Source organism: Muntiacus reevesi, chromosome 17 (assembly GCF_963930625.1).
Source record: "Muntiacus reevesi chromosome 17, mMunRee1.1, whole genome shotgun sequence".
NCBI classification, from domain to species: domain Eukaryota; kingdom Metazoa; phylum Chordata; class Mammalia; order Artiodactyla; family Cervidae; genus Muntiacus; species Muntiacus reevesi.
In genome coordinates, this window is record NC_089265.1 from 39,421,425 (window position 1) to 39,430,550 (window position 9,126).

A 9,126-nucleotide genomic window follows, 5' to 3' on the forward strand; every position below is an offset into this window, starting at 1 on the left:
AGGCAAGGATACTGGAGCGGGTTGCCATTTCCTGCTCCAGGGGATCTTCCCAACCCAGGGATCAAAACCATGTCTCTTATGCCTCCTGCATTGGCAGGAGGATTCTTTACCACTAGCATCACCTGGGAAGCCCCCATATTTTCATGACTTTGGATTACACAATGGTTTCTTAGGTGTAATACTAAAAGCCAAGCATCAAAAGGAAAAATAGATAAATTGGACATCATCAAAATTAAAAGCTTTTGTACAATAAAGAGTACCACTAAGAAAGTCCAAACACAGTTCATAAAATAGGAGAAAATATTTGCAAATCATGTATCTGATAAAGGATAAAGAGCTCTTACAGTGAAATAGTAAAAGAAAAATTACTCAATTAAAAAGCAGGCAAACAATCTGAATAGGCATTTTTCCTAACAAGATATACAGATGGCCAATAAGCACATGAAAAGATGCTTAACATCATTACTTATTAGGTAAATGGAGATCAAAACTACAATGAGATACCAATATACATGCTCTAAGATGGCTATAATAAAAAAGACAAAAACAAATGTTGATGAAACTGGAGTTCTCTTTCACTGTTCAGAAGAATGTAACATGATACAGTCATTTTGAAAAATAGGCAGTTTCTTAAAAAAAAAAGAAAAATAGGTAGTTTATAAAGAGGTTAAACTTAGGGTTATCGTGAAGTGAAGTGAAGTCACTCAGTCATGTCCGACTCTTTGCGATCCCATGGACTATAGCCTACCAGGCTCCTCCCTCCATGGGATTCTCCAGGCAAGAGTACTGGAGTGGGTTGCCATTTCTTTCTCCAGGGGATCTTCCCAACTCAGGGATCGAACCTGGGTCTCCTGCATTCCAGGCAGACACTTTAACCTCTGAGCCACCAGGGAAGCCCCTACTGCCCAGCAATTCACCTTCTGGGTATATATTCAAGAAAAATTAAAACAAATGTACACACAATAACTTGTATGTGAATATTCATAGAAATCATTATTATTCATAATAGTCAAAAAGTGGATACAATCCAAATGCCCATCTGATGAATAAATAAAATGTGGTGTGTTTATATAACAGAATACTATTCAACTGTAAACAAGAATGAAATAGCCTATATGATTCAACATGGATGAACTTTGGACACATTATGCAAAGTAAAGCAAGCCAATCACAAAGGAACACATATCATATGATTCCATTTATATGAAATGTCCAGTTTAGGCAAATCTACAGAGACATAAAGTAGTTTTGTATTGCCTAGGGCTGAGTTTTTAGGCATGAAATGAGGAGATTGCTAATGAGTATGGGGCTTCTTTTGGAAGTAAAATTGAAAGTCACTGCAGTGTGACTTAGAAGTGTCTCTGCAATCCCATGGACTGTAGCCCACCAGGCTCCTCTGTCCATGGGATTCTCCAGGCAAGAAAACTGGAGTGGGTTGCCATTCCCTTCTCCAGGGGATTATTCTGATCCAGAGATTGAACCTGGGTCTCTTGCATTGCAAGCAGATTCTTTACCATCTGTATCACCAGGGAAGTCCTTGGAAGTAATAATATACTAAAAATCATTTGATTTTATATTGAGTTGGCCAAAAAATTTGTTTGGGATTTTCTGGAAAAACTTGAAGGAACATTTGGCCAACTCAATACTTTGGGTGAATCATCTGGCATATTAATTATAAATCAATAAAGCTCTCTATAAAAGTGAAAGATAATTATAACATGTTTAACTTGCATAAAGTATGTTCACTCCTGTTTTGAGGTTATAAAAATGTCCCAGAAGCCAGTTTCAGTTCACAGTTTCCTACTGCTTTGGGCTTCTCTGGAAGAATTGTTCAAGGCAGTACAGACTTAAGTAATTAGAGGAAGCACTAAAGTCAGAATGTGGTCAAACCCCTCTCCACTCTCTCTGTTTCTAGGGAAATGAGAACTGGCTCAGGACTTGGCTACCTCAAGTGGCCAAATAAGGGAGCACTGAATTTTATTAGAGCAAGAGGGGACTCTAGAGGTCCCCTGACACATATCACATGAGAAAGTGTTTGTCTTGGTGTGGATTCTCCCAAAGCAAACTCTGACATAAGGACCTGGGTTCAGATAGCTTATTTAGGTGGCTATCCCAGGTAAGTAAGACATGGAAGGAAGAAAAGCCAATAAAATGTATCATAAAGCATGGGTCATTCATGTCATGTGAACCATGAGGACTCAAGGCCACTGGCCATGCTCAGGAAAGACAAAGCAGAATATGTCTCAAAATTGCCCCACAGGAGTGCAGGGAGACTGAGGCATGTATCTACTAGATCATGTCTCCCCCAGGTTGGGGACTGGTTTGGAGGTTCTGTCTGCTTGCTATGGAGCAGTGTCTGTTGAAAAAATAAAAATTCCTTGGGGTTAGAAAAGGAGAAGCAGATGCTTGAGGGGGAAGTTGTCAGCTTTCTGGGACTGGCCCTACCCCTGCAAATGAGCTTAGGTGGGTTGTGGGACTTCAGGGTAGGAAAACAACATTAACCACACTCTCTTGGTTAAAGAAACATAATGGGGATGGGATCTTCACCCCTACACCCTGATGTGAGAAGGGATTTCTAGATGGCTCTTTCTGACCCACTCTTAATCTGGAGGCAAATTTCCCTTCATTATCATCATCCCTCAAAAGGGTAAAGTCCTTTATTGATCTGTGGGGCTTATGAGCACCTAGTATTTTCACTAGTGGCTTGTCTACAAGAGATGGGTACATGCGGAACAGAGGAGGGGTCTAGGCAGAGTCTCCTGGGATAACCCCAGAATATTCAGAGATAATCCTGAATATTCATTGGAAGGACTGATGCTGAAGCTGAAGCCCCAGTACTCAGGCCACCTGATGTGAAGAACTGACTCATCAGAAAAGACCCTGGTGCTGGGAAAGATTGAAGGCAAAAGGAGAAGGAGGTGACAGAGGATGAGATGGTTAGATAGCATCACTGATTCAATGGACATTAATTGGAGCAAACTCCAACAGATAGTGGAGAACAGAGGAGCCTGGCGTGCTGCAGTCCATGAGCTGCAAAGAGTTGCAACGACTTAGTGGCTGAACAACAGCAACAGGGATAACAACAAACCTCACCCCTATGCAGACGCTCAGTCGTCCATGGACTGGTCCTTGGTAGTTTGGGGGGAAATCGCAATGATAGAAAAGGAACATTTTGGCATGGTGCAGTTACCATCCTCACAGATCCTCAGTGCCTCCTTACCATAGTTCTTGACTTTTCCTTTTCACCTGATTGAATCTTAGTTACTGACAGAATTCATTCTGCTAACACGAATACAAGCCTCTCTGTAGCATCGACCCACTGTTTAGTTGTAAAACATTAACCATGTATATTAGTACTTGGGTATGTAAATTCCACCTCTCAAGATTAGGAAATGTCAATTTAAAGAAAACAATATTCCTTAGCATAGGGTTTCTCAGAAGCTATCCTTAAGGAGAGGTTTAAGGTTCACAGAATTTCCCAAACTTCTATGTCCAGAAAAGAGTTTTTCACAGACTGTTTCATGGAATTAATGTTCCTGAATCCACACTTAGAGAAACAGTGGTGTAGCTCAGTCCATTTCTTTTACTGTTGAGAAAATTGGGGCCCAGAAAGACAAGGTGACTTAAGTGATGATGTAAATTATTGAGGAAGCCAGAACTTGAACCCAGATCTCCCATTTCTCAGGTGTGCTTTGCACGTTGGCAGCACAACAGTCCTGGGTTTACCTGAGATGGGCAGCTTGGAAACTGCCCTTTTCCTGTTTATTTTGTTTTGTGTGCATTAGAAGAACCTCATTCTCCTTCAATGTCTAAACCAGAGGAATGAAATGCATCATTCCTGTGATTAGGATCTGACAACTAGTAGAAGCAGCAGGTAAGTAAAAATAAGGAAGAAGTGAGTTATAGGACCTAGACCTGCTGGTGTGACAGAGGTGACTGCCTAGCAAACCTTCGTGCTCCCCTCTTCATGTAGGTATGTTGATATAAAGTATACAACCAGGGACGCCCATGCAATGAGTTCTCACTATTGGGTGTATAAATGAAGTTCTACACAGCAAGGTTACTTTCTTCACTCTGTCTTGCTCCTTCTGCTAAACCGGAACACAAAGGCCTTATGGAATGGCCAAGCTGTAAGATAGAAGGAAGCCTGCTTCCTGAGCCTGCATATGGAGGAAAGCCACCGGCTCACTGGGGAAGATTCTTGCAGGAACAAGAAATAAACTTTCATCATGCTAAGCCACCGAGAGTTCTGGGTTTCATACTGCAGTTCACATTGCCTTAGTCATCATACTGAAGCGTGAAAGAAAAAGCGGGGCCAAAGGAGAGATGAAATGTCAAAAAAGCATAGGATGATAGATTCAGAAATTTGGAGACACAGAGCCATTTCATCTTAACTGGAAAGAACCTGGAACAAAAGAGACCAACCCTTATTTTCAGGGACTGAGGTGGAAGGTGGGGGGCTGGCACAAACTCAGCATCCCTGTACCATGCCCTACCCCCCCAAATTCATTCAATCACTAAATCATGTCACCTCACTAAACATTCTTCATAGTATCTGCCTCTCTCCATTCCCACTGCCAGTACCCCAGGCTGAGTCGTCTTCATCTTCTGGTTTAATTACTCCGGGAGATAACTAGTTCTATCTCCTGTTAGCTGCCATCCTCCTCTGTGCTGTGCTTGATGACTCAATTGTGTCTGATTCTGTGTGACCCCATGGACTCTAGCCCACCAGGATCCTCTGTCCACGGGATTTCCCAGGCAAGAATACTGGAGTGAGTTGCCATGCCTTCCTCCAGGGGATCTTCCCAACCCAGGGATTGAAGCCAAGTCTCCCACATTGCAGGCGTATTCTTTACCATCTGAGCCATCAGGGAAGCCCAAGAATACTGGAGTGGGTAGCCTATCCCTTCTCCAGGGGATCTTCCTGACCCAGGAATTGAACCGGGGTCTCCTCCATTACATGTGTATTCTTTACCAGTTGAGCTACCCAGGAAACTCTATCCTCCGCTACCCCCTCATTAATCTATTTTCCATTACTGGGGCCAGAATCTTCTTTCTAACACACAAATCAGATTAGACCAACCTCCCTAACACCCGGTTTGAATGCTTTTAATTAATTCTCAATGTCATTACAATAAAGTCCAATCTTCTTTGCACGATGTATGGCCCTGCATGATACGGCCACCTTGGCAGCTCTCACCTCCCATTTTTGAACTCTTTTCCAGCCATTCTAAACTCCTTCTGGCTCCCTGAGTGAGTCACACCTCTCTTGCCTCTTAGCCATTGAACAGGACTATTCTGACTTCCTGAATTGTCCTGCCCTTTTTCTTCCTCCCTGCCATCTCCTTGTCCCTTCCCTTCCAACAGCTGACTCCCACTCAACTTATTTGTCACCTTTATTTTGAAGGCTTCCCTGGTGCACTCAGATTGGATTAGCTTCTCAGGTTCTGTTTGTCCTTAGTACCCTGGGTATCCCCAATTTGCACCCCAAGAACTGTCCTGCTCTACTTGTATGCCTATCAGTGTCTCCACCAGAGTGATCCTTGAGGACAAAACCACCTCACTCATCACTGAATTCAAGCACTTCTTGGGAGCTCGGCACAGAGTAGGCACTTGAAAAATAGGCCTTGAAAGGATGAATTTGGAGGTGGGGGTTGTATGGTTGGGATGCATGCTGCCCTGTACCAGCTTATGAAAAAGCCTGACATAAGGCGGTGAGCTGTGTTGCTTACCTATTAGTGAAAACACACTTAAAAAAAAAAAAATACACGCATTTATTTAACCCTGCACCTTAAGTATCTTTTAACATATGGCATTCCAAAGTTACTGTGTTTGGCTGTTTTAAAGCATTTCACTAATTTAGCTAGTTATCAAAGTGAATAGACAAGCCCACACATCTCACTCATTCTCTGCCTGCCAGGACCTGAATAAACCAGGCTGTCTGGTCATGAGGAAGGAAGCGAAGCATGCATTGGGTTAAATTAAGATCTTGGCTCTGGAGTCAGGGATGTCTGGGTTGAGTCCTGCCATAAGATTTACCAGCCATGTGACCTTGGCCAGTGAAATAATGTTTCTCTAGTCCTTAGCAGAGTGTCTGGTACATAATAAGAGCTCAACAGCTGGTAGCAATAATTATTGTTCTACTTGCTACAAAAATTAATGTTAATTTTATCACCTCCTGTGTAATACTGTCATTAGACTGTGATGAAGACATTACTGGTTGTGCTGGGGGCAGGGGTGCTATTGTACAATGCGTGCAGGAAAAGTAACCAACAAAGATCAGTCCTATGAGGTCATCAGGGGAGACCTGATTCTCCTCATTGGACAGACAAGAAAACCCTCGCTCAGCAGGGTGAGGAGACCTGCTCCTAGTCACGTAGCCAGCGAGGGCAGAGCTGAGACTCCGACCAGAACTTCTAATCGCCAGGCAGGTTCTCTTTCCACCACACTACATGGCCCCTGGGCATGAGCACTTCCAGGTCCTAAAGGCTTCCAAGTTTCTAAGATCAAATAGGACACAGGCACGCTGGGACTGGCCGTTCCCCTGCCTCCATTCATGGGTGCTTGGGATCACAGGCCCCCGGGGCATTGTTCCTGGGCTGTGGCACTCACGGATGTGGCTCCTCTGCCAAGAAGACAGGCTGGCTCCCATGGAGACCAAAGTGTCCTTCAGCGGAGTAGCTGCTGCATTTCCGCCCCCCAGGACTGGGCTGGGCACGCTGGCTCCCCCGGCCCCTGACAACAGACACCAGAGATGCCTAGGATGCGTGTACCAGGGCGACTGAATTCACTTCCCAGCAGAGTGAACATGAGGACGTGCTATGTCTCAGAAGTCCAGCTCTTGCTGCAAACTGCTAAAGCAGATACAGCAAGTACTCAGAAGTCATAGACTGTTCAAGGTCAATAGGACCTGCAGCCCCATCTTAGTCTGAACTATTTATTTTGTAGAGGAGAAAATCTGGGCATAGAAATGAGCAGAAACAAACATCTAGGCTGTGGTGAGGGTGGGGTTCTTTCTGGAGCATTATCACAACTGGATTCCCCTTAGAGACATGAACTGCCTCTGACACAGAACACTGCTTAGGACATTTGCCATCACTGTGGGGAGACAGTTTTGATACAGGTCATCTTCAGTGATCTGGAATACCTCCTCAGAATGGCATGGTTGGGCTGAAATCCCAATCTTTGGGGGCCTTCTCTTAACAGGAAGCCTAAGAGGCCATATAGAAGTGTGGACAATTCTAGAACTACTTCAGGATCTGTGTTCAGCACTGGTTTTTTGGTGTATGAGAAAGACACTAGAGAGATGAGACTTTTGTTAGAATCTGTGGGTCAAGCTGGAAGGCCAGACCAGGGGGATGGCGATCAGCTAGGGGCAGCTCTTGGATGGAGTTGGAGAATGAAGACAGCTGCAGGCACTGCTGTACCTGTAGCCTAGCCCCTCCACAGGTGGGAAGGAAATCTTAAAGGTACCAACATGGGTTGATCAGTTCATGAAAGCTTTGATATCTTCAAAATTCCATAGGATGTTGATGTCTCAGAACCTCACAGGAGGTTCCTGAATCAGGATTTGCTCCAATCAGGCAGATAAACAGAAGACACACCTAATGTCTTCCATTCTTCACAGTATTCTAGCTTTGAATTAGGGCCAGGCAACTCCCCCCAAGACAGCAGTGCCATGTCAGAGAACTAAAGGGGATCTGTCTTCAACAGAGAACCATTCATAGATAGTGAGGAGCAGAAAATAGATACAAAGGGGAAAACTGCCTTCTCTTTTGTGCATATTTAAATTCCATTCCATTTAAGGCAGGAGACGGTACATTTTTTTTTACTTTTTCTTTTTCTCTTTAATTCTTAAGCCTCCACTATCCTCCTTGGGGCCCAGTGCATGGAAGAGATGGAATAAATATCTGACAAATGACTAGGTAAATAAATGAATGAATGAAAGAATAAGTGATTGAATTAACGAGTAAATGAATGACGTATCTAGGTAGAGAATGAGTGTGGAAACACAAGGGAACTGCAAAGCCTTGATAATGCATGCATAAATTTGCATAAATTCTATGCTGGAGAAAGAGGCTCATCTGTTTATATAGTTCCTATCAATAAGGCATTCCTTTTCTGTTATTTATTCTCCTGAACTCTGTAGAAAAAGAAGCATTTAACTTTGCTCTTTTGTTCTCTAAACATTCGGGCAGGATTAAAATAACTTGTTGCTGCTATTTCCTTTATTTCATCAACCAGTTGAACATTTGTCCCAATCCAGAGTCCAAATGAGCTATTTTTTCATTTAAACCCTCTGTCTTGTCTTTTGCTAACACCTGGCCTTCTTGCCACAGTATTCCTTCACACCCTAGTGAGGAAAAGGCAAACTGGAAGCAGACAACAAAGTGGAGAATTGGAGGGTGGGATGGGGGTTCTTGAGACAGATAGTCCTGAGTCCTGGAGTCTACCGTCTAATGGAGTAGCTTTGGGCAAGTTACCACTCTCTGGATAATAATGGAACTTACACCATGAATGTGATTCTAAGTAATCATACAAGGAAAGTACTTCATACCCTGTCCATCACAGTGAATATTCAATAAATTTGAGTTACTCTGTTAGGTTATATTGTATTACATTATATTACATCATACTATATACATACAACATTGTATCATATCACATTATATATAGCAGTGGTGTAGAATGTGGCCTTGTAAAACCAGTGCCAATGGGTGTGTTGACCAAAGTCATATTCCCCAAAGAGATCTCTTTCAACCACCTTCCCCACTCCACTCCAGACTCAAACCACTTTGTATTTCTTTCTCACCTACATCCTAAAATCAATAACCAATATTGTTCAGGGAGAAAAGAAGAACTACTGGTTCTTCCTCTCAAAGGACATTCAGTAACACCTGAGGCTGGGCTAGCCCACTTGGGAGAAGCCATTAGAGTTCAGGGTCCTGACAAGAGACCCCTGTATGAGGAAGAAAATCCACTCCCAATGTCTTTTGTTGACCTGACTCTCATCCTCCCCTGCAGCATTCCTATCTCTCACTCACATCAACAAACTGCAATTTGTGAAGTTGGTTAGAACAGTGAAAGCTTAAGATTATGGGAGTTCAAGATTAGGGCCACAGCTGA

General features: G+C 43.3%; 1 non-coding gene across 1 annotated transcript; it reads right to left on the bottom strand.

Annotated features, from left to right (window-relative positions):
• Positions 1-820: 820 nt before the first annotated feature.
• TRNAS-GGA (transfer RNA serine (anticodon GGA)) lies at positions 821-893 on the bottom strand. Its single transcript has one exon. It is a non-coding gene; the product is annotated as a tRNA-Ser (tRNA).
• Positions 894-9,126: the final 8,233 nt, after the last annotated feature.